This window comes from Sus scrofa, chromosome 15, assembly GCF_054392235.1.
Source record: "Sus scrofa isolate SSC_HxYL_T2T_F1_AM1 chromosome 15, Sscrofa_HxYL_maternal_Yorkshire_Landrace_v2.0, whole genome shotgun sequence".
In the NCBI taxonomy this organism is placed as follows: Eukaryota; Metazoa; Chordata; class Mammalia; order Artiodactyla; family Suidae; genus Sus; species Sus scrofa.
In genome coordinates, this window is record NC_139397.1 from 23,431,820 (window position 1) to 23,455,875 (window position 24,056).

The 24,056-nt window shown below is 33.7% G+C and overlaps 1 long non-coding RNA gene across 1 annotated transcript in view; it reads left to right on the forward strand.

Moving 5' to 3' along the window:
- Positions 1–24,056, forward strand: part of LOC110257033 (uncharacterized) — a 499,783-nt gene that overhangs the window by 469,472 nt on the left and 6,255 nt on the right. The gene's annotated exons all lie outside the window — the stretch shown is intronic.

A 24,056-nucleotide genomic window follows, 5' to 3' on the forward strand; every position in this document is an offset into this window, starting at 1 on the left:
ACTTCCTGCCCTTGATTTCTCAAGCAAGATAGATAATAGTCTCTTTTCCCAGAATTGTGTCTTTCCCACATTGCCATCATATAACCATGGCCACCCTAAGGAAAACAAAGGTAAAACTGAGGAATTCACTTCAATATTTTTGTTACTCCAAATTTTGACTTACTTTCAATATTTGACTACCATTATTTAAAAAAAATTTTTTTCAGGGCCCTTAGGTAGTTGTTTTACATATTTTGTTCAGAGTTTATAACTTTTATTTGCATAAGGATTGATCCAAATTTCATAGCTAATATTTGTGAGAAAGTACAGTGTACACTCTGTTGTGTTGGAAACAGATTCCTTTTCTCCTTATTTTAACTAAGATTTGTAGTGAAAGAAAGTAGAGATAGTGGAAAAACCATGTGGCATTTACCTCCAGACTAGATCCTATGATTCCACATTGCTGAAATATGATAATTAGCAGTGCAAGTATCAATCTACCAAGAAAAGGATCAATTGATTCATGTGTTAATTATAATTTTATTGCTTCTACTGTTTCTTAATTTTTACTATCTTATTTTCTCTAAGCTCTGCTCATCTCTGTGGCTTAGCCAAACCGTTTAACTAGTCTTCTGACCTTAAAATCATTGTTAATTTTATGTTTATTTTAGAAGCTCCAGAATTGTATTGCAACAATAAGGTTTTGATGATTTTCTATTATTTCTTAAGACCAATTACACAGAGTAAGATCCATTTTTAAGTTTTCAAATACAGCCCCAGACATTATAAAGCTGACAGTATTTTTTGTATTAAAACAGTTTAGGAAAGTAAATCTCTCTATTGTACTTTAGTGCACCTAAGACATCAATTGTAAGACACGCCATTATTTTACGTAACATCAAGAAAGAAGTAATACAGTTAATTCACATGTAACACAAGACTTTTTTTCTAAAAAATCACTTGAAACTTGTTTTCTACAACTATTGCTGGTGAACTTTTCTTCTATCTCACTATGGAGTTCTTTTTTTAATCATGTATTAATCTGTCATGTTGCCACACTTTTCTGCTCACACATATTTTTGTTTCCAAGCTGAATAACAATGTCCTATTTTAAAAGATATTTTAAGCAGTAATTAAGCACAACACAAACAGTACAAATACTGCACATAAGTCAATTAATATGGGGACAGTATGAACAACTGATTAATTTCAGGCTTGCTGAGGTGATGACAGCCACATCGTGACTGTTGCCTGGTCAGCCATCATCAATTTTAAGAATCCTATTGAATTCAAAGATCTGTAAGTGGGAAAATATGTGTTTATTTGTCAGATAAAGTATTACCAAATATATATATTTTTCTAACCAGGAAGGTAAACACACAAATTTACTGAAGAAAGAGCCATACCTCTAGGTAAATATTTTCGTATTGGCACTTTTGTTTATTCACTACTTAGCACAGCATTTTGGATTGACTTCATTTGTTAAAACAATTCATTCACTGGAAATTATTGTCACTGACTGATTTTTTTTTATTACTCAAATGAATTTATCACATCTGTAGTTGTACAATGATCATAACAATCTGATTTCACAGGATTTCCATCCCACAGCCCAAGCACATCCTCCCACCCCCCAAACTGTCTCCTCCGGAGACCATAAGTTTTTCAATGTCTGTGAGTCAGCATCTGTTCTGCAAAGAAGTTCAGTCTGTCCTTTTTTCAGATTCTATGATTTTTAAAAACGAAAGCCAAGATCAGAGTTTTGGTTAACCTTCCAGCCCAAGATAAAATTAATTTGAGCTTTATTTTCTCATACTACATACCCCTCTCTGCACCTTTATATACCATGTTTCAATCTGCAGAGTTTTTCACGTCTGCTAAAATAAGTACACAGGAAAAGCTGAAGCTTACCATCTTGTGTGCCAAGGCTTTTCTGTTTCATAAAACAAATAGAAAAATTGTGACAGAGGTCAATTTAGGATATCCCTTTTATAATAGAAACTATATAACAGTATTTCCTAATGAGTCCTCTTAGTTCCAAATAAGGAGTCTTGATGAGAGCACACACAGAGAGCAAACACCCACAGGCCAAGATATTTCAGAACTTTTATTAGATACATACGTTGCAATTCTTCAAATGATCTTTAGCCACTTGATAAATCCCCTAATAACCTCATCTCCCATCTTTCTTGGTTTCAAAACTTTTCCTTCACCGACTTCTTGTTTTTCTGAACCATTTTACTGTTTTCACCACTATGACTTTCTTCTTCCTGTGACCCCGGTTCATGAAATGACTTTTTTTTTTTTTAATCTTTGCTTAACTAAACTCTTTTTCATTCTCTGAAACTCAGGGCATAACCTACTCTAGGAAAGTTCCCCTGATCAGAGCCCTTTTTTTAATCCAAATTCTAGTTAAGTGTTTTGATTCTTCCTTTTTTTTTCCCCTTTAACTTTTCCTTTTTAGTAAGCTAATTAAGAAAATAATACAATATATAGATGGAGATTTTTTGCTTCTGTATTAGTCAGCTCAGGCTGCCGTAACAAAATACTAGAGACTAGGTGATTTAAATGACATACATTTATTTTCTTATAGTTCTGTGGGCTGGAAAGTCCAAGAACAAAGTACTGGCTGATTTGATTCCTGGTGAGAGTTCTCTTCCAAGTTTTCAGGTGCTGTTATTTCCCTGTGTGTTCACATAGAGAAGAGAGAAAGAGAAGAGGCCGAAGGGAGAGGAAGAGTGTGAGAGAGAGAAAGGTGGAGCTCTCTAGTGTCTTTTCTTTAAAAGACACTTATGTTATCAGATAAGGGTCCTACACTTATGACCTCCTTGAAACTTCAAACTTCCTTAAAAGCTCTATCTCCAGATATAGTCACATTTGGAGTAGGACTTCAACATATCAATTTGATGGGGACAAAAACACTCAGTCCATAACAAGTTATTTAAGTGATCCCTTTAAAAGCAGAGAACTAAAGAGGCAAACTACTAACTATCTAACTAAAATCATCCCCCATGCTCTCACTTAATATTTTTCAAAGAAGTATTCCCCTCTAGGTGGCAAAAGAAGAGGGATGGTCATAGAAGTAAACAACCAGGGCTTTAGGAGATGGAAGCTATGTTAGAAGCCATTCCAGCTATCTTTGGTGTATGCTTATTACAAAGGGAAAAAAAAAAAAAAAAAAAAAAACAAAAAAAAAAACGATGCTATAAACGACTATCCCAAATATTCTAAAAGTACAAATACCATTGTTCTATGACTTTCACATAAAACAATTCACAATTTCTTTTTTCACTTAATTTTTAAAGTTTTATTGAAGTATAATTTACAAGGTTGTGATAATTTCTGCTGTACAAGAAAGTGACCCAGTCATACATATACACATATCCGTTCTCTCTCAGATTCTTTTCCCACAAAAATTATCACAGAATTGGGTAGAGTTCTCTGTGCTCTATATAGCAGGTCCCCTTTGGCCAATTGTTCCATATTTCCATATACCTCAGTGTGCATATGCCAATCCTAAACCCCCAGTCCATCCCTCCCACCCCCTGAACCTGTCCCCTTTGGTACCCATAAGTTTTTAGAAGTTTGTGAGTCTGTTTCTCTTCTGCAAACAAATTCATTTTTACCCTTTTTTTTAGACTCCACATATAGGTGATATGATATGGTGTTTGTCTTTCACTGTATAACTTCACTTAGTATGCTAGTTTCTAGGTCCATCCATGATGCTTCAAATGGCATTATTTCATTCTTCTTATGGCTGAGTAATATTCCATTGTATATTTGTACCGTATCTTTTTATGGCCACACCCACATCATATGGAATTTCCCAGGCTAGGGGTCGTATTAGAACTGCATCTGCTGGTGTATGCCACAACCACAGCAATGTGGGATCCAAGCTACTTCTTCAACCTACACTGAAGCTCACAGCAATGCTGGATCCTTAACCCACTGAACGAGAGCAGGGATTAAACCCGAGTCCTCATGGATACTAGTCGGGTTTGTTACCACTGAGCCACAATGGGAACTCCTGTACCATGTGTTCTAACCCATTCTTCTCTTGAGGGACATTTAGGTTTCTTCCATGTCTTGGCTATTGTAAATAGTGCTGCAATGAACATTGGAGTGCATGTTATCTTTTTGAATTATGGTCTTCTCTGGGTAGATGCCCAGGAGTAGGATTGCTGGGTCATATATAGTTCTATTTTTAGTTTTTTGAGGAGTCTCCATGCTGTTTTCCTTAGTGGTTGCACCAATGTACATTCCCACCAACAGTGTAAGAGAATTCCCTTTTCTCCACCTTCTCTCAAGCATTTATTATTTATAGACTTTGATGATGGCCATTCTGGCTGGTGTAAGGTGGTACCTCATAGTAGTTTTGATTTGCATTTCTTTAATATTAGTGATGCTGAGCATCTTTTCATTTGTTTTTTGCCCATCCATATGTCTTCTTTAGAGAAATGTCTATTTAGATCTGCCCATTTTTTTATTGGGTTGTTCTCTTTTGGGATATTGGGCTGCAGGGGGTGTTTGTATATTTTCGAGATGAGGGCAGTTATTTCATTTGCAAATATTTTCTACCATTCTGTGGGTTGTCTTCTTGTTTTGTTTATGGTATACATCATATTAACAAACTGAAGAATAAAAACCACATCATCCTCTCAAAAGATGCAGAAAAAGCTTTTGACAAAATTCAACACGCATTTCTGATAAAAACATTCCAGAAGGTGGGCATACAGGGAATCTACCTCAACATAATAAAGTCCATGTATGACAAATCCATAGTTAATATCATTCTCAATGGTGAAAAGCTGAAAGAATTCCTGCTAAGATTAGGAAGAAGACAAGGATATCCACTCTTGCTACTTTTGTTCAACATAGTTTTGGAAGTCCTAGGGCATGACAATCAGAGAATAAAAAGAAATAAAAGGAGTCCAAATTGGAAAAGAAGAAGTAAAATTATCACTGCAGAAGACATGATATAGAAGCTAGAAAATCCTCAAGGTGCTACCAGAAAAATGTTAGAGCTAATCAGTGAATTTGGTAAAGTTGCAGGATACAAAATTAATACACAGAATTAACTACATTTCTATATACTAACAATGAAAGATCAGAAATAGAAATTAGGGAAACCATCCCATTTACCGTTGCATTAAAAAAAAAGAAAATCTAGGAATAAACCTACCTAAGGAGACAAAACACCTGTACTCTGAAAACTGTAAGACAGTAATGAAAGAAATCAAAGATGACACAAATAGATGGAAATATATACCATGTTCTTGGGTTAGAATAATCAATATTGTCAAAATTACTATACTACCCAAGGTAATCTACAGATTCAATGCAATCCCTATGAAATTACCAATGGCGTTATTTTTGCAGAACTAGAAAAAATACTTTAAAAAATTTTTGGAAACACGAAAGACCCAGAATAGCCAAAGCCATCCTGAGAAAGAAAAATGGACCTGGAGGAATGAGGCTTCCTGACTTAAGACTATACACAGAGATACAGTCATCAAAACAGTATGGTACTGGCACAAAAAGAGAAATGCGAAATAGATTAATGGAACAGGATAGAAAGCACAAAAACAAATCCAAGCACCTATGGTCAATTAATCTATGAAAATGGAGTCAAGAATATATGATGGAGAAAAGACTGTCTCTTCAATAAGTTGTGCTGGGAAAACCAGACAGTCACATGCAAAATAATGAAATTATAACATTCTCTAACACCATACATAAAAATAAACTCAAAGTAGATTAAACACCCAAATGTAAGACCAGATACTATAAAGCTCCTAGAGGAAAATATAGGCCAAACACTCTCTGACAAAGAGCACTATCTTCTTGGATTCACCTTCTAGAGTAATGACAATAAAAAGAAAAATAAACAAGTGGGACCTAATTAAACAATTCACGATCTTGAGCACTCCTGAACTAGAAGTGAGATCATTACAAAGTATTACAGATAATAGTTGGGACTATCATACAAAGAATGATATTGTTACCATTGTTTCTATCCCCTTCTCAGTCGTCCCCCCCCCGCCCGCCACCAAGCCTATGTGACTCTAAGATTCTCTAGGTATTCTCTTATTTTACTTATCATGTGATTTTCTGATGTCCTGGGTGTTTTCATTTTGCCCTTCCAGATCAATTCTCTATTCTGCCCTTCCATGTACACGGTATTGGATGCTTCCTGCTTATTGTTCTCACTTGCTTATTCTCTCTTCTCCTCATTTAAATAATACCTTCATTAACCTTTCATCTTTTACTTTTTGATTGTGGAATTTATTTCCATCAAGACCCTAAGTAATACATACTTTTGTCTGTGTCTTTTTCCTAAAAAACTGAGTTCCTTGAAAGTGACTTAATTACATTTATATTTCATAGCTTAGTACAGTGCCTGGCACAATAAAAGTTTAGATCAATAAGTATACTTTTCCATATATTATATTTTCAGTCTTCATTATTTATTTTTGCTATTGCTAAAAATTCAGTCCATAATGGCTAGAAATATCTCAGTATCTGCCTTTTGGAGTGCCCAGACATTTTCTTTTGAAAAGAGTGGGGAATAGTTTTTTTTTTCCTTTGTACAGTAGGGATATATATATAGTCTGAACAATAAGTCAAATCTCTAGACATTGTGTCCTTTGTTTGTGGTAGCTATCTCACATAAAAATTTCCTAAAGACCACTTGGGGTTAAATAAAAGGTTGATCAAGTTTGTTGAGGAGTGAGAGGCTCTATTTTATCTTGTATAACGAGAACACCTGGTTTGCAATCATAATAAGATGTAACAGAAGAAATCAAGAGGGAGCAACTGAATATTACATAGAAGAGAAGAAAAACCAAATCATCACAATAGGAACAGAAAGAGTAATGGGAGGATTGAAAACCTGAAGTGGAATATATTGCTCAATGGATCTTTTAAATTTGAAACATATCATTTTGTTTATTTTTTTCTGTTTATCATTCACATGTAGCCTGCATTACTGAATTTAGATCATGCAATATGCTCAGATAAATGCTTAGGCTTAATGACTCGATGAATATACCTTCTTTCAGAGAGGTATCAACTAGAGGAAAAATGTATGTAACAATGAATATCTTTCTAAAAGATTATAATTGCCCTTTGAAATCAAGACACAGATGGGACAATATATTTATCAGTATGGTAGTTCCTCTGTATCCATGGGGGATTGGTTTCAGGACCCCTACTGAATACCAGAATTCTAAGATGCTCAAGTCACTTGTGTGTAAAACTGTGTTTTACTTGCATATAATATTTTATATATTTTCCTGTGTACTTTATATCATTTCCAGATTACTTATGATACCTAATACAATGAAAAGCATGGCAAATTCAAGTTTTGTTTTGGAGGCATCTGGGATTTTTTTTTTTTATCCACTGTCGGTTGAATCCAAAGATGAAGAGCTCAAGGCTACAGAGAGCCAGTTGTATTCCTTCAGTATTCCTGAAAAGATAGCCTCTTTCTTTTAGTAAGTGATAACCATAGATAGCTTATTAAAAAACTATTAGATTTAAATGGCAGTTCCAAAATAGAAATGTATACATTTAGAAATACATTTAGAAATGTATTTTCTAAAAAACAATAAAGGTGATTAGAATAATGGAGTTTAATTTAGGGTAGAAACACACTTAGCATTATAGAAAAATAATTCTTATGTTTGGTTTGAGGAAAACCAAAGAGGAGGATAGTATAATGCAATAAGCATAATCTTTTTACCTAATCCTATTATAGTGAGGTTGGGAGTGGGAATGGGTGGTAGATTAGGGCTCAGGCCCTCAGGTGCCACTACCTAGAAAACTCAGAGCTATGCATAGGAAATCCTTCTTTCAATAACAGTGCAGATCATTTATTATAGACTATGGAAATTGTGCATACTAATTGAAGAAAGGGTTAGTTAATCCATAGTCCCAGAGAATTGTTCTCATGATATAAGTATAACAATTACAAAATAGACTAGGGTTGAACCATGTAGCTTTTTTCTTACTCCACCCCTCCGCCCCAGTTTTAACGTTGTTGGCTATTTAAGAAATGCTGTAATATTCCACATGGTGCTCAGCTTTTGGAAACTAAAGAACATTTCTTCTATCTAACTCATTGATTGGGCTTGCTTTTCCTAGGAGAAGTAGAACACAGAGCTCTCAATGAAGAATCTGTTCATCCAAATGTCTCATCACAACATTGTAGCTTGTTTCTAAGTTAAAAAAAAAAGTTTATCTCAAATATTAAGTTTTTATTTTGTTTCTGTGAGATAAAATAATTTCTGATTCAACATTCTTAAAAACTAAATTAGCATTATAACAGTTCAGCTGCATAAAGTGTAATATATACTGAAACTGCTGTGTTAAAATAGAGATCTAATGACACCTTCATTAACTTGATCACTGAAATGGCAAACCCTCTTCCAACATAAGAGTTTCTGTAGATACCACATACTTATGATCAAAATTGCTTTTCTGAATGTGTTTTTCTCTTCTACTTGATTGTATTTTACATTTTCTTTCTGGCAGTGTTACAATTAAATGTAAGGAAATATAGTGCTAGCAAAATATACTCTACATCTGTTATATTGGTCAAATAAATACATAATCTGCACAAAAAGATTCTCCTGTGGACAAATTGCAAATGACTGCCTTGATAGGTTCCAGATTTTTTTTTTCTTTAGTGGCACTGGAGACCTACCAAATGTTGCTAAAACAATTTTTGATGTACCCTAGATACCTGCTAGTGTAAATGGTCTGTCAGAATTGTTTAACTTAAGCTGTTATAATAATTGATGCCACAAAAGATGGAACCTGGATAAGTAGATTTTTATACCCTGATGCATATTAGTTTGAAAACAGAAATTACTTTGGAAAAGGAGTCTTTGAAACTTTCTAAAAATCATTGGAAATGGATAATTTGTCATTTTTCCCTAAAACTTTAGAGTTTTATTGTTTTGCAGATTTCCCTTATATTATAATAAAAATAAATCAGATCACCAGTGAAGAAACCAACACAATTGTATGCTATTTTCCATGACACTAGTTTTATATTTAAAACTTTAAATAAAACTTAATTTGATTTATTTTATTTTTGGTCATTTCTACATAAACTATGGGAAAATTATGGCAAAGAACCAGTACCATGATCGGTCATTCTAGAGCCTAAGGCAAAAGGAAACTTCAATAATACTAATTCTATTTTAATTAAAAAATTTGCTATTTTCTTCATTATAGACTTTCAAATTAACTTTAAAAAATATTTCATTAAAATGATTCCTCTGATTAATGACTTTTGACATCTTAACTTTTTCACCTGAGATACCTTATAATCACTGTAATCATAGCCTTCAAATAATGATATACTGTAATTATTAAAAGTACTAAATTATATTCTATACATTACATTAAATTCTCTCCTGTTATTGTGAAAAGTATTATGAAATTTCATGACTCTGGTTGTCTTAGGCATTATGATATTGTTAGCTATTTTAGCCCAAAGATCTTCAAATAATTAGGCTTGTGTCTTCACCAGAAGTTATATTATCACAATAGTGATATCTCATGTAGTTTAAGAAACTACTTTCTGATTTATATGGAATTCAGGACTACCAATTTGATTAATATACTTAAATTTATAGTATTTTTACACTAACCTATTCTTCAGTTAAAAACCTTCTTCTTCTTCCTCATTTTTCAAAACTATGCCCCAGCTACATTTATTTAGGGTTATTTAAATAAAAGTGGAATTGTTTTCTTGATTTTTCTTTCTGACCTTTCATTGTTAGTGTATAAAAATGCAACAAATTTATGTGCATTAATTTTGCATCCTGCAGCTTTAACACATTCATTGATGAGCTCTAGCAGTTTTCTGGTAGTATGTTTAGGATTTTCTAGATATAGTGTCATGTCATCTGCAAACAGTGACAATTTACTCCTTTTGCACTTTGGATTCTTTTTATTTCTTTTCCTTCTCTGATTGCTATGGCTAGGACTTCCAAAATTATGTTAAATAAAAGTGGTTAGAGTGGACACCCTTGTTTTTCCTGATTTTAGTGGAAATGCTTTCAGCTTTTCACTGTCAAATATAATAATAGCTATGGGTTTATCATATATGTTCATGCTTATTTATGCTGAGGTAGTTTCCCTCCATGACCACTTTCTCGAGAGTTTTTAATAATAAATGGATTTTGAATTTTGTCACTAGTGTTTTCTGCATCTTGAGATGATCACATGGTTTTTATTCTTCAGTTTGTTGATGTGGTTCATCACACTAATTGATTTATGGATATTGAAGAACTCTTGCATCCTTGGGATAAATCCCATTTGATAATACTGTATAATCCTTTTCATGTATTGTTGAAATCAGTTTACTAGTACTTTGTTGAGGATTTTTGCATCTAAGTTCATCAGTGATACCAACCTATAATTTTCTTTTTGTGTGATTTGTGGTACTGTTGTCTGGTTTTAGTATTAGGGCAATGGTGGTTTCATAGAGTGAATTTGCAAATGTTCCTTCCTTTGAGGTTTTTTGGAATAGTTTAAGAGGGATAGATGTTAATAGATAGAATTCACCTGTGAAACCATCTCATCCTAGGCTTTTATTTGTTGGGAATTTCAAATCACGGATTCAATTTTAGTACTTATAATTGGTCTGTTCATATTTTCTACTTCTTCCTGGTTCAGTCTTGGGAGATTATCCCTTTCTAAGCGTATGACCATTACCTCTATGCTGTATGTTTTATTGGCATATAGTAACAGAGTATCATCTCATGGTCCTTTGTGTTTCTGTGATGTCAGTTGTAACTTTGCCTTTTTTCATTTCTGAATTTATTGATTTGGGCCCTCTCCCTATTTTTCTTGATGAACTTAGCTAAAGAGTAATCAATTTTGTTTATCTTTTCAAAGAACCAGTTTTAGGTTCATTGATCTTTTCTAATTTTTTTAAAAATTTCTATTTCATTTATTTCTGCTCTGATCTTTATGATTTCTTTCCTTCTACTAACTGGATTTTGTTTATATTCTTTCTCTAGTTGCTTTAGATACATTTAAACTCCTTACGATATCAAAAGTTCTTACAAAAATGTTTTTCACACTCAAATGAGGTTTTGAAAACCTGCACAGGACATAGTCCCAGTTCACAATCCATATTTTTTATGTTAAATACTCTAAATAAATTTATGTAAGAAATGCATTTATTTGTAATTTTGTTTAATTCAGTTTTTCCCACATTATTGACTCTGAAATCTTTTAACACATTTTTAGTACATAAAAACCTTCTAACCTTTATCTGTATATGTATTAATTTCACAGCACACAATTTGAGAAATACAATTTTGAAGGATATAAATACACATTTATTATAATGCTGTGCAATATAATATGTAGTGCTTTCTCAGCTTCTATATTATTAGAATGTAAATACTTATATATGTGGTAATATTTGATATGTAAGAGACTCTATTTTATGGCTTTTAAAACTAAAGAAGTTAGGGCAAATAGAGATTAGAAACAAAATTAAATACTTTTCTATCCCTAAAAGATATATCAATTAAATAGAAAATGATCTCTTTTTTTTTTTTCGGTCTTTTCTAGAACCACACCCATGGCATATGGAGGTTCCCAGGCAAGGGGTCCAATCGGAGCTGTAGCTGCCAGCCTATGCCACATTCAGGAGCAACATGAGATCCCAGCCGTGTCTGCAACCTATACCACAGCTCACAGCAATACTGGATCCTTAACCCACTGAGCAAGGCCAGGGATCAAACCTGCAACCTCATGGTTCCTAGTCAGATTCATTAACCACTAAGCCACGACAGGAACTCCCAGAAAATGATCTTTTGAAATGCACAAGACCTATATTGTACTTTCAAATAACAGACTTGACTGAGGTATGTATAATGTCCAATATACCTAATTCTCCTTTTTAAAATATTGGCTAAGCAATGAGATCCTGCTGTATAGCACAGGGAACTATGTTCAGTCACTTGCAATGGAACATGATGGAGGATAAAATGAGAAAAAGAATGTATGTATATGTGTATGACTGGGTCACTTTGCTGTACAATAGAAATTGACAGAACACTGTAAACCGACTATAATGGTAAAAATATTTTCCAATATATTCAAATATCTAGACTTCTAAAATCAATTCTATACTTTATCACATGCTTTGATAAATCTTCCATGCCTTCCCAACCAGTTTAAACCTTTTTCTTGTCTTAGTGCATGTGACTCTTCCTCAAAGAAGTAACTTATTTATCTGAGCCGTAAATGTTGCACAATATAAAATACCTCTTCTATTAAATTATGTCATTTGATGATAATGGTTGTGTTTTCTTCTTTAAGCAAAGTATAGTAGATGGCACACTGCTGAATAAACAGACGTATTATAAAAATTTCTGAATTATTTTAAATAGTCCAATTACTGATAATTGTTAAAATTTCATTTGATGAATATCCTTAGTCAGAAAGTAATTTTTTATCACTTTTATTTTTAAACTGCTTGCTGAGTAATTACCAAGTGGTAAAGGGGAATAAAGTCAGGCATATTTGAAAGTGCCTGAACTCTAGTAGCAGACGTACAATTGTTCAAATACCAAGCTCTTTTATCCACAAGTTGTAGGAAATTGAGTTATCTTGATGTATACAACTGTAAAATAGAGATTTTGCAAGGCTTCAAAGAGAGTTTTTTCATGTGCTCATTGGCAATCTGTATATCTTCCTTGCTTCCATTTTAAATCCTTTCAATTAATCATACCTGAAGGGGTTGAAGGATGAAATTAATTCTATGAATTCAATGAAAAAATGCTCAACATCCTTGATTATTAGAGAAATGCAAATCAAAACTACCACGAGATACCATCTCACACCAGTCATAATGGCCATCATTAATAAGTCCACAAATAACAAATGCTGGAGGGGGTGTGGAGAAAAGGGAACCCTCCTGCACTGTTGGTGGGAATGTAAGCTGGTATAACCACTATGGAGAACACTATGGAGGTACCTGAGAAAACTATGCATAGAACTACCATATAACCCAGCAATCCCCTCTTGGGCGTATATCCGGACAAAACTTACCTTGAAAAAGACATATGCACCCACATGTTCATTGTAGCACTATTCACAATAGCCAAGACATGGAAACAACACAAATGTCCATTGACAGAGGATTGGATTAGGAAGACATGGTATAAATACACAATGGAATGCTACTTGGCCATAATAAAGAACAACATAATGCCATTTTCAGCAACATGGATGGAACTAGAGATTCTCATACTGAGTGAAGTAAGTCAGAAAGAGAAAGACAATTACCATATGATATCACTTATATCTGGAATCTAACATACAGCACAAATGAACTTTTCCTCAGAACAGAAAATCATGGACTTGGAGAAAAGATTTGTGGTTGTCAAGGGGTGGGGGAGGGAGTAGGATGGATGGAGAGGTTGGGATTAATAGATGCAGACTATTGCCTTTGGAATGGATTAGCAATGAGAACTGGGAACTATGCCTAGTCACTTATGATGGAGCATGATAATGGGAGAAAAAAGAATGTATATGTGTGTGTGTGTGTGTGTGTAAGTGGGTCACCATGCTGTACAGTAGGAAAAAAATAGTGTATTTGGGAAGTAAAATAAATAAATAAATAAATAAAATATTCATCCATGTTAAAAAAAATAAAAGTAAAAATTAAATGGAAGCATTATCTGCTGTCGCTCATGAGGCTTATATTGGTCCAAAAAATATAGCCACATATTATTTTCTCATGTGTGAAATAGAAATTTAAAATTTGTATGTAAGTTTACTAGGGCTGCCATAATAAGATACCAAAACTGGTAGCTCAAAAATCAGAAATTTACTTCCTCACAGTTATAAAGGCTAAAAGTCTAAGATCAAGGTATTGTCAGTATTTATTTATTCTGAGACCACTCTCCTTTCACTTGTAAGTGGCCACCTTTCTGTGCCCTTACATAATCTTCCCTCTGTGTGTGTGTGTCCTAACATCCTCCCCCCACCCCCACAAACTCATCTTTTTATAGGGATAGCAGTCCTATTGAATCAGGGCTCATCTTAATAGCCTTATTTATGTTTAATTATCTCTTTAAAGATCAAATCTCCAAATATAGTATAGTCTGAGGATTTGGGGGTTAAGATTTCAAACAGGAATTTTGAAAGGGAAACAATTCAGCCCATAACACAAATATAGGTCAGTCTCACTTCTCTCACTCTCCTTTCTCACTCCCTCCCCCCATTTCTCTTTCTCTCTCTCTGTCTCCCCCCATACACATACACAATCCAGTGTTATTTCCACAGTTAGCCACAGCACTTCAGCAGTTTTATCCAAAGCAATATTCTTTATAGGACTTCTTACATAATTGCCACTCTTTATACATCCTTAATGTAAATATTAGGCCAAGATTTGAATTTTCTTTTTCAAATCCTCTCAAAGTTGTCTAACACCTCATAATATGTTGAAATATCTGTCCAGTTATTTTGTTCTCAAACTTTTAAGGACTCAGGTACATTGAAGAAAAAAGTTAGATTTTACCAAGTACATTTTATTGGTTTTTAGAGAGTGAATAAATACACTACAGACTACCCAAATCCTTCTCTTTCTCCAACTGATTTGAACAGAAGGCAAAAAACTAGACTATTATGTGTACAGAGGCTTCAAGATGCCTTGATGTCTTTTGCTGTCCACTGTTTGAACACTGTTATTGTTTTTTGACATTTTGAGGGTCCCAAAATTTACTAAAATTTCAGAATTTTATCATATCTTTTTCTGAATGTTATGCAAGGAAAATTTGCTCTTTAAGGTAATATTTATATTACTGCTACACATCATCTGCATAAGCCAGTTAGAATGCAACAGATCTTAATGAGAGCAAAGTCTACCACTTACCATACCCGCCCCCCCTTCCCAAAAGTGCCAAAAAAAAAAAACCTTTGGCAGTATATATATGATTCTTAATAGATTTGAAGACTTGGAAAAGAGAAACAAGATAAAAAAAGACAATAAATGATCAGTAATATTTTATCAATATCTCTATGTATACCATGTATAAAAACTTCCTCAATGGTAAGAACATGATCCCTTGTTTTTTAGCACAGGTGACTAGAGGATTCATACATAGCAATATTTTTAAGTTATATATGTATCTTCAGGGTACTTTTCATCATGATAAATATAAATTTGTTTTTTAAAAGTATATTAGTACATTTTTTGTCCTTTAAATCCTTTATATCTAAGAAAATATTATTTCCTAACTTATATATATATATGTGTGTGTATATATACACAAATATGCTAGGAAACACACCCCCAAGAAATAATAAACTAAATTATGCTCCCAAACATGCTCTTATACATGAAACTACAGTGTGGAACCTAGATTCCATTTTCCTCTCATTCACATGAAAGGTATAGTGAGTTGACCATCAATATATATTTGGCATTTGAAACTTGAATTTTTTGTGGTTTTTAGATTTTTTTTTACTGATCTATAAACCATTAATAAAGTTCCTTTATTTTTGTCATTTTTTCTATTTACTTCTTAAAGTTACTTTTTAGAATTATTGATTTTGTGCAAATATCCCATAATATATCAATACTTTTTAAATATTATTTAAAATAAATTACCTTTTCCAGAAACTAACCATGTCACAAATGTTCAGATGAATCACTTCTATTCTTGCTATTCTGACCTATTCAGTTTGGCTGCTGCCCTTTTATAATGGCATCTCTTGCCAAAGTCCATCACCAAGTATTGTTTTCCCTTTTCCTTCATTCCATGCTTTGTCTTCCACTTGTCTAAACTTGAAGTCTCACTGCTAACTCTGCTTGCCATGAAAAGCCCAGCATCCATGTGGACTGTGAAACCCTCCAATCCACTATCTGGATTTGAAGAAGAGATGTTGAGAAGGCCCTAGTCTCCAACTTTTAGTCACACTTTGTCACCTAGTCCTTGAAAGTATTCTGTTTGTGTCTAAAATCTTGCCAAGTCTCTATAAAATCAATTTCACCAATTCTGGCTCTTTTACTTCCAACTATAGAGAATGTACCTCCCCACAGGACTAAAATAACAACAACTTCACTCCCCCCCAAGCTCTCTTTATTCCTTCTTTCCCAATTAAATACTTGGTTTTCTATTCATATCAATAGATGTAACTTATACCGATACTGAAGAAAGAGGGCAAAGATTAGATTAAAAGAACAGTATCACTAAAAATAAGTGTGCTAAGTTTTTTTTTTCATTTTTTTTAGAAGTACTCCCCTTCTCCATCTTGTTCTATGCCCTTGAAGTTAAACTTTGTTCATTATATCAACAAATTATATTTCTTTTGGACTTGGATTGATCAATGAGAATGGTGATCCTTCTAGACAGATCATAGCAGCTGATAACTTCTATCTCCTTTCATGTGGCCATCTCAGATAGCAGTTTTCTATTACTTCCAAGTAGTTATTCCTTCTTCATGGCTTCAAGCTGAGAGCATGTAATGGTTTCACACTGTTACTAACTCTAGGTTCTTTATCAACTCGTTGTTTTTCTTTGTAATCTCTTCTCAATTTCCTTGTTTGGATATGGAATCTATTTTACATCTAGAGTGGTGATTCAATCAGTTCTCCATTACTGTGAGCCAAATGCCCATGATAGCACTTTGGTAAGAAAAGATATTCAACAATATAGATCAAAATGTTTTCGTGTCCTTCCAACTCCTGAACTCAACCTGTGTCCTCACCTCCTGGCTTCAAACCTCTTCCAATCACATAGTTAATTTTCCTTCCCTGAAAGTTTCTGATTTAGCTAATAAGTGGAATAGTAACGAGCTCAATTAAGAGTCTTTTGTTTATCTATTAAATAATGTGAAATAATCCACATGAAATATCAGATCAGATAATTTTTCTTATATTGTGAAAGTTTCACGTTCAAAAGTCTAAAGGACAGTTTTGGAGAAAGTATTACAAATGCAAAACAGTCAACTCACTTCTTGCATTGTGGTGAGCACTAGGCTCCTGAATAGTCACAGTAAGCTCACTCTTTAGAGGTAGACACCTTGGTGAGGTACAACACACAGTCACAAATTTTGACGTATTTTCAATTTCTGAAACATATGAGATACGAAATAAAAGGTCACTATGAACCGTTGCTTCACTCTGTGAGAGAATTCTCTTGGTGAATTCAGTCCCTTGTAGAATTTGAAGCATTAGTTCAGAAGTCTACCTAACATTTGTTAAAATGAGTCATCCTCATTCTCATTGTTCTAGTACTTGTAAGCTTGACTCTCAAAGGATTTCTTTACATGCAAATCCATCTTTCCAGATGATTTTTAAAGTACTTTATAAATTAAATTGACAAGCTTTAATCATAAATGTAAAAACAATGGTTTTCAAAAGTCATTCATAATTCCAGCATCACAGATGTAAATTGTAAAAATATTGTATCTGAAATCATATGGTTCATGCAATTTCATTCTTCAGTATTTCTGTAAATTTTATGTTACAAGCATTGGTCATGTTTTTAGAAGTTTCAAAGTATATTTTTCATACTTTTGCTATCTATTAAAAGTATATTACATAACTATATGATATACACTATAAAGTGCTAAATGATTCTCAAATGTTGGATGTTTAAAATGCTTTTAGTTCCTAATAATATTTTGTATTATTTTATGATTAGCTTCTTGAAATCATAATTCCTGAGTGTCAAAGGCATGAACATTTTTTAAATGCTTGATATTTATTGCTAAATTTCACTTCAAAGATAGTATTTATGCTTTCACAAGAGATCTGTTTCCCCAAGTCTGACCTATTTATTAATCCTAAATGGGATTACATCTTGAAGAATTTACATAGTGTCCAATATGTAGAAAGAGCGTATCCATTTGATAATAGGTTTCATAGCATTTGTATCATAAGACTTTGAAAAAATAATGTCTTCTATATTCTATTTTTAAGGTTATTTCTATGCCATTTATGTTTTGAAACTATTAAATACTCGATCTAGTTTGCATCTTGATATCAAACATGTATCATCTATTTCTGAATCTTCTAATTTTCTGTCACCAACATAAATTAATAATACTTCAGTTATCTTGACAAAATAACTTCTTGGAAAATACTAAGTTTTATCTTTACATATATTAATAATTTTAAGAAAAAAATAAAATTTTGAAAATCTTTCATTTGAAACATTATAAAATGTCCGTTGTAAGATTTTCAGAAGAGTCCTTAAAACATACCAATGCAAAGACTAAATCAGACTTTCATTGCTGTCTCTACTTTCATTTCCATTATATTTTCACTTCTAAAGGTTGAAATATAAAAAAAAAAATTGATAGCATTTTACCTTTATAACCTTAAGACATTCATTCAATCTATTCAGCAAAACAATTTTCAGTTTCTGACCTTCTGGCTGGTCTTCTAATATCCAGGACATCTAAGTATGTCGCAAGATGTTACATCCTGCTTCCTGAAAATGTGATACATGATGCCTGCCTTTATACACCCTAATGGCAAGTAAAAGTCCCAGACACCACTTTTCTTAGAAAAGAGAAAATAATAAGAAAATCGGCAAGCTGTTTGTTTCTCATGGCAGAATCATTTCCAAATCATGTTATATATTCACTTGTGTTTCCTAATCAGATTGATCCTCTGATATATTAAGTCCAAGTTAGGACTCTCTTGAAGAGTACAAGTTTGTTTCTTTTCTCACCTGTGAGAAGAATAAATTGTAGAAGAATGTGAGTTTCCATTGCCTGGAACAGAAATATGGTCTCAGGAAATCCCTACTTAACTTCCCTGCTCAATGTTTAGTGGTGCACTGGGAAGGCAAGATGAGAAATTCTAGGAGCCAACTGGCAATGTAGAGCACAATTTGGCCTTGGAACTTGACCCTTTGTGAGAATGAAATGAGACAAACCTGAAAGTTTCTTTAAAAAGATAAAAATGTTATAGACAGATGGAAGATATTAAGAGTTGGGTCAAATCAATATGGGGACAAAAAAGCATTCTCAGGGCAGTGCTAGGAGTACAGTTGCACTGCAACATGGACCTTTCATAGACTTGAGGATAATTTCTGGACAAAAACAAGCTCTATGGCTTTTATACACTTTGAAGACATATGGGAAACATGAAATGAACAGTAGGCTCCAGAACAGCACCCATATAGAACCAAACAATATAAAAAAACATGGGCCACAAATAGATTTGCTTTATATGTTTTAAACAGAAGTTTACATTTAAAAGTATAGATGTAGAGACAGCTTTATGAGAAAATCTACTGCATGTGTGTCCTTCCTTAATGTGCCTCCAGGACATAAAGAAGGGCAAGAATATTATTTTGAGTTAGTAAATGTGAATTTGGCATGTATTTTTTCCAAAAGTCCTCTAATACTCATATGTCTTTAACAAGTTATATTTGATATTATTCCTCACCCTTCCCAACTATTGTCTTAAAGCAGAACCACACAAGTGAGCTGATAGTTTGGATAACCATATGATGTTTTTATGTATTGAAAGATACTTTTTTCTCTTTGCCACTTTTGAGCTCATACAACAAAGTTCAAGTCTGTCTGTCTTATGATACCTCAGAGGATCAATACTTTTCAGATTTGTACAGTATTTCTCCGGTAAATTGAGTTTCTTTGTAGCTATTCATATCTTATATTGCCTTCTGCTACATATCCTTTTAAAATGTATCTCTTGGACTGTCCTTGGTTTTTGTTATAGTAAGTACTGAAGTAGTTCAGGGAAGCTGGTTTAGTGTATGGTCATTGCAAACAAGATCATTGTAAAACCTTGGGCTGACACTTCCACTGAAACCCATACAACTGATGATAGAGAACACTGAAGCAAAGTTCAAAATCTGAAATGAGGGCATATCCTCTTTGGGGATTCCTCATGGAGGCCACTTGGTGAAAGCCAGAATTGCTACACGCTTGACACCTGTGCAGTTTACTGACCAAAGAGGACTCCGACCTAACCTGGCTTCTGGGTGGACAAATGATGCCATTTTCCTCTTTTGGTGTTTCATCCATGGCTCATAGCCATAATGTTTACTACCAAATCATTTATCTAACTTACTGATTACATTCCTCTCCGAGGGCTGCTGTAGTAAATTGCACGCATTTGGAGGCTTAAGACAACAGAAATTTATTGTTTCATAGTTTGGAAGCCAGGAATCCAAATTCAAGGTTTTAGCAGAGCTGCACTCCCTCCATAACCTCTAGGAAAGACTTGTTCTCTGCCCTTTCCAGCATTTGGTGTTTCTATGCTTTCCTTGGCTTATGGCTCCATCATATCAACATCTGTCTACATCTGCACTTGACCATCTCCTCTCTGTCTCCTTTTCTTATAAAGCCATTTGGCACTGGATTCCAGAACCACTCTAATCCAGGATGACCTACATCTCAAGATCCTTAACTTAATTCAAAGGGTCTTCAAGGACCCCTTTTCAGTAAAAGATATATTCACGGGTTCTGGGGCATGGACATCTTTTGAGGGATTACAGTTCTACTGACTATGCTGATAAATTGCAAAGGTCTACTATTCAGGATCCTCACTGTCACCCTTCTTCTACAGCTGCTCTTTCTTCTACCTTTTCCTCACCTTACCAAAACCACTGTTTTTTTCTCTTCCTTCATAATAAGCTTTGTGGAAAAATCCTCAGTGGAGCATTTATTTGCAATCCAAATGGTAAGGTATTGAAAACTATACCCTGGAGAAATAGATACTTAGAGTCTCAGAATAAACTCCCCTAATTCTCCTTTCTTGAGAGGAGCACAATGAAGTTTTCATTCAAAGGCTGAATAACTCCTCTTGAATAAAGGAAAAAGTAAAAATAAGCCAAAGCTGGTGATATTTAACACATTCATATATTTCTTAAATGTTGAAAGACTATATAGCCTGCTAAGTGTGCAGACAAAACTAAGTAAGAACTTCCTATATTTAGGTATTTTATTTAACTCTGTAACCAGAAAAAAAAAATATATATAATAAAATAGTTAAATAGAAATAATACAGATTTTGGCAGTAATTGAAATTGACAGATGATTATTTACTGAAATGAAATTGCCACCGGCAAGAGAATTGTAATTGTTGACTACTGAATGTAGCTTCTTCAGGGTATATAATGCAGGGAGCTGTGTTTTAGGGAATTATCCCACTAATTTCTCCCTCTAAGTGATCGTCTCACCTATTTCTTATGCTGGGAAGAGTTGGCCTTTCATTCTCCCTTCATGCAATGAAGGGGGTTCCTTTCTCCAATTAGGAGATTATTTCCTTTCTCCTAATTGAGTAATTACCTACAGTAACAGGGTGGCAATAAAATAAAATTAAATTTGGGACGTGGAAAAGAATACAAGACTGTGAACTATCACATAAATCATACATTTTGTCCCCAAGACCAACTCATACACACCTACTAGCTTCAGATTCGGAGTTGAGGGTGGGGTGCAGTATGATGCTGTGTGGGGTTCAAATGAGAATGTTAGAGTCTGGAAAGGTGGAGAATGGATAGTATGATTACATCTTACTTAACTCAATACTAGTGTTTCTAGGGAGATACTTTTTATATTTAAAAGGTCTTGCTTTATTCTGAGGATTATGAACTGAAATGATGTTCTTTCTAGTTGAATTTCAAGAAAAGCAGGTACTTTGTGTGGCTTATCAGAATGAGAACAGTGACATATTATGCAGTTTTTCCAGCTAGCTCTGTGTCTGATCCTGAGAGGGTTAAGGGAGCGGCCTTTTTACTGCCTCTCAACAACTGCTTATAGATTGGAGATAATCTGATTTTAGTATATTATTCTTACCTATAAAATTGTTATTCAAATAAAACAAATATTGTATATGGAAATTTATATGAGAGGAATAATTCAGTTTTATGTTAGTCTACACATTTATAAAGTATATAGGAATATTCTAGTTGTGGAAGTATCTAGAACAGTGAAATAAGGAACATTTGAATGTCAATTATCTAATATGTCAAAGTGGTATGGACTGAATTATATTTCTTACGAATTCATATTTTGAAGCCCTGATCCCCAATGTGACTATTGGAGATAGGGATCTCATGGAGATGTTTGAGGTTCAGTGAGATCATGGCGGTAGGAGTGGCTAGTCAGAACTGTCTTTGCAGGAAATGAAAGAGACACTAGAACTCTGTCTCTCTGTTTCCACATGAGCACAGAGCAAAGGCCATGCAGGGACACAGGAAGAAGGCAACTGCCCACACATCAGGAGGAGAGATCGCATCTGAAACCGAATTTGCTGACACTTTGATCATGGACTTCTAAACTCTAGAATGTGAAAATATACATGTCTGTTGTTTAAACTATCCAGTCTTTGGTATTCTTTCATAATAGCCCAGGTAGACTAATATACATAGCAAAGTTTGATTGGCCTGTATTCTCTTAGATAATTATCCTGCTTTGTACTTAACTGTCCACCTCTAGTTGTAACAATAATGTCAAAGTCTGATGGCAATGATTTCATCTGTGATTTTGCTGAGACATAGCCTAAGCATTTCATTTTGCAGAATGTGAAAAATGATTTTGAGTTTAATCCGGTTCTTAAAAGACCAAAGTTGGCATCACAAAAACTCCCATCATCACTGGCACTAATTAGTCTCCTCCCTGACAGCTTGAAGTAGGTATGATTAACATTGAATATTAAGCCAAAATGGAAAAAAAAAAAACTGCTCTCTTCTGTAGAGCTCATCTTTCTTTCCCATGTTTGAGATATTTTTCCTCAGAAGCCAAGGGAAATTTACTCTTTGCCACCCTGGTTTTCTGACCAACTATAGTATATTATTCTTCTGTCATTATGACATATTCTATCAAAAGATGATATCACAGCAGAAGAATAAAAAAAGAACACTTTAAAATCTCTCTATAAAAAGATGTACAACGTAGTATACCTCAAAAACTAAAACACCTGAATAATAGTAAACATTTTTTCATGTAAGAAATAATGCACTCTTCTTTCCTAATGTCTTCAAAGTAAATTTCAAAAAAAAAAAAAATAACCAAAATGGTTTTACTTTATTGCAAGGAGTAGAAGAAAGTATTCATAAGAGATATAATCATTAAAAATTCAAATCGGTCAACCATCAGGTGGGTCTTTTCTTTCTATTTAGCTTACTTAGCACTTCTGCTTTGTACTTTGAATTTGCAAAGTGCATATCAGCCTTATTAGTTAACCCTTATAATGTGTCCATGAAGTAGATGGATGGCAAGCATTAGTGTGACATACATTAGTGTACTCCTTTGCGAGATGCCAGCAGTGAAGCACATGGAGGTTAAATGATTGCTGCATGATTGCCCATCAAGCCTGACAAAAAAAAAGTCTTGGTCTCAATTTCCTACTTCTTAAACCCTTAGCAATAACAGGGGTAAAACTAAGCATAAGATCATCCACAGGGATCTAATTTGTAGTCTCATTTAAAAATGAAAGCTCTCAAATGCATTTTCTTAGGGTACTGAAAATCTATTCATTGAGCAAGTATATTAGAAATATATTTCTTTGTCACTTCCCCATTTAAGATAGGATCATCTTAAAAGGCTATGACATAAATTGTTGTGGAAAAGATCGATTAGTTTAAAAGCTTTTTCCTTTTAACAGATCAGATAGTCATTATATTTCACCCTTTTGTGTGTGATTTTCATTGAGCCATTTTAATCATTTATTCATTTGAAAAATTTTACCAAAACCATGAGGTTTTACAAATCTATTTATCACTTCTGGTTTTCCTTGATAATAACTGGGTTTGAACTTCTGGGAACTGGAAACAATTGCCTGACTCTAGAATCCATTTCTTTAGAAGTAGGTTTTTTAAGAGCTCCTCAATTCTCTTCATGGGTCAGATTCACTACCTCATTTATAATGCTTTCTCTCATGAGAACATCATTAACAGAATGTTTATGAGATATGAAAGAATGATACATTTCAAACCTGAGGGTAAGAGAAAGATATTGTAGACAGTTTGATGGAAAGAAGCCTCACTGATTCATTTTTTTGATGAATCCTTTAATTTTAAGGATTTTCCCAAGATTTTACTCCTTTT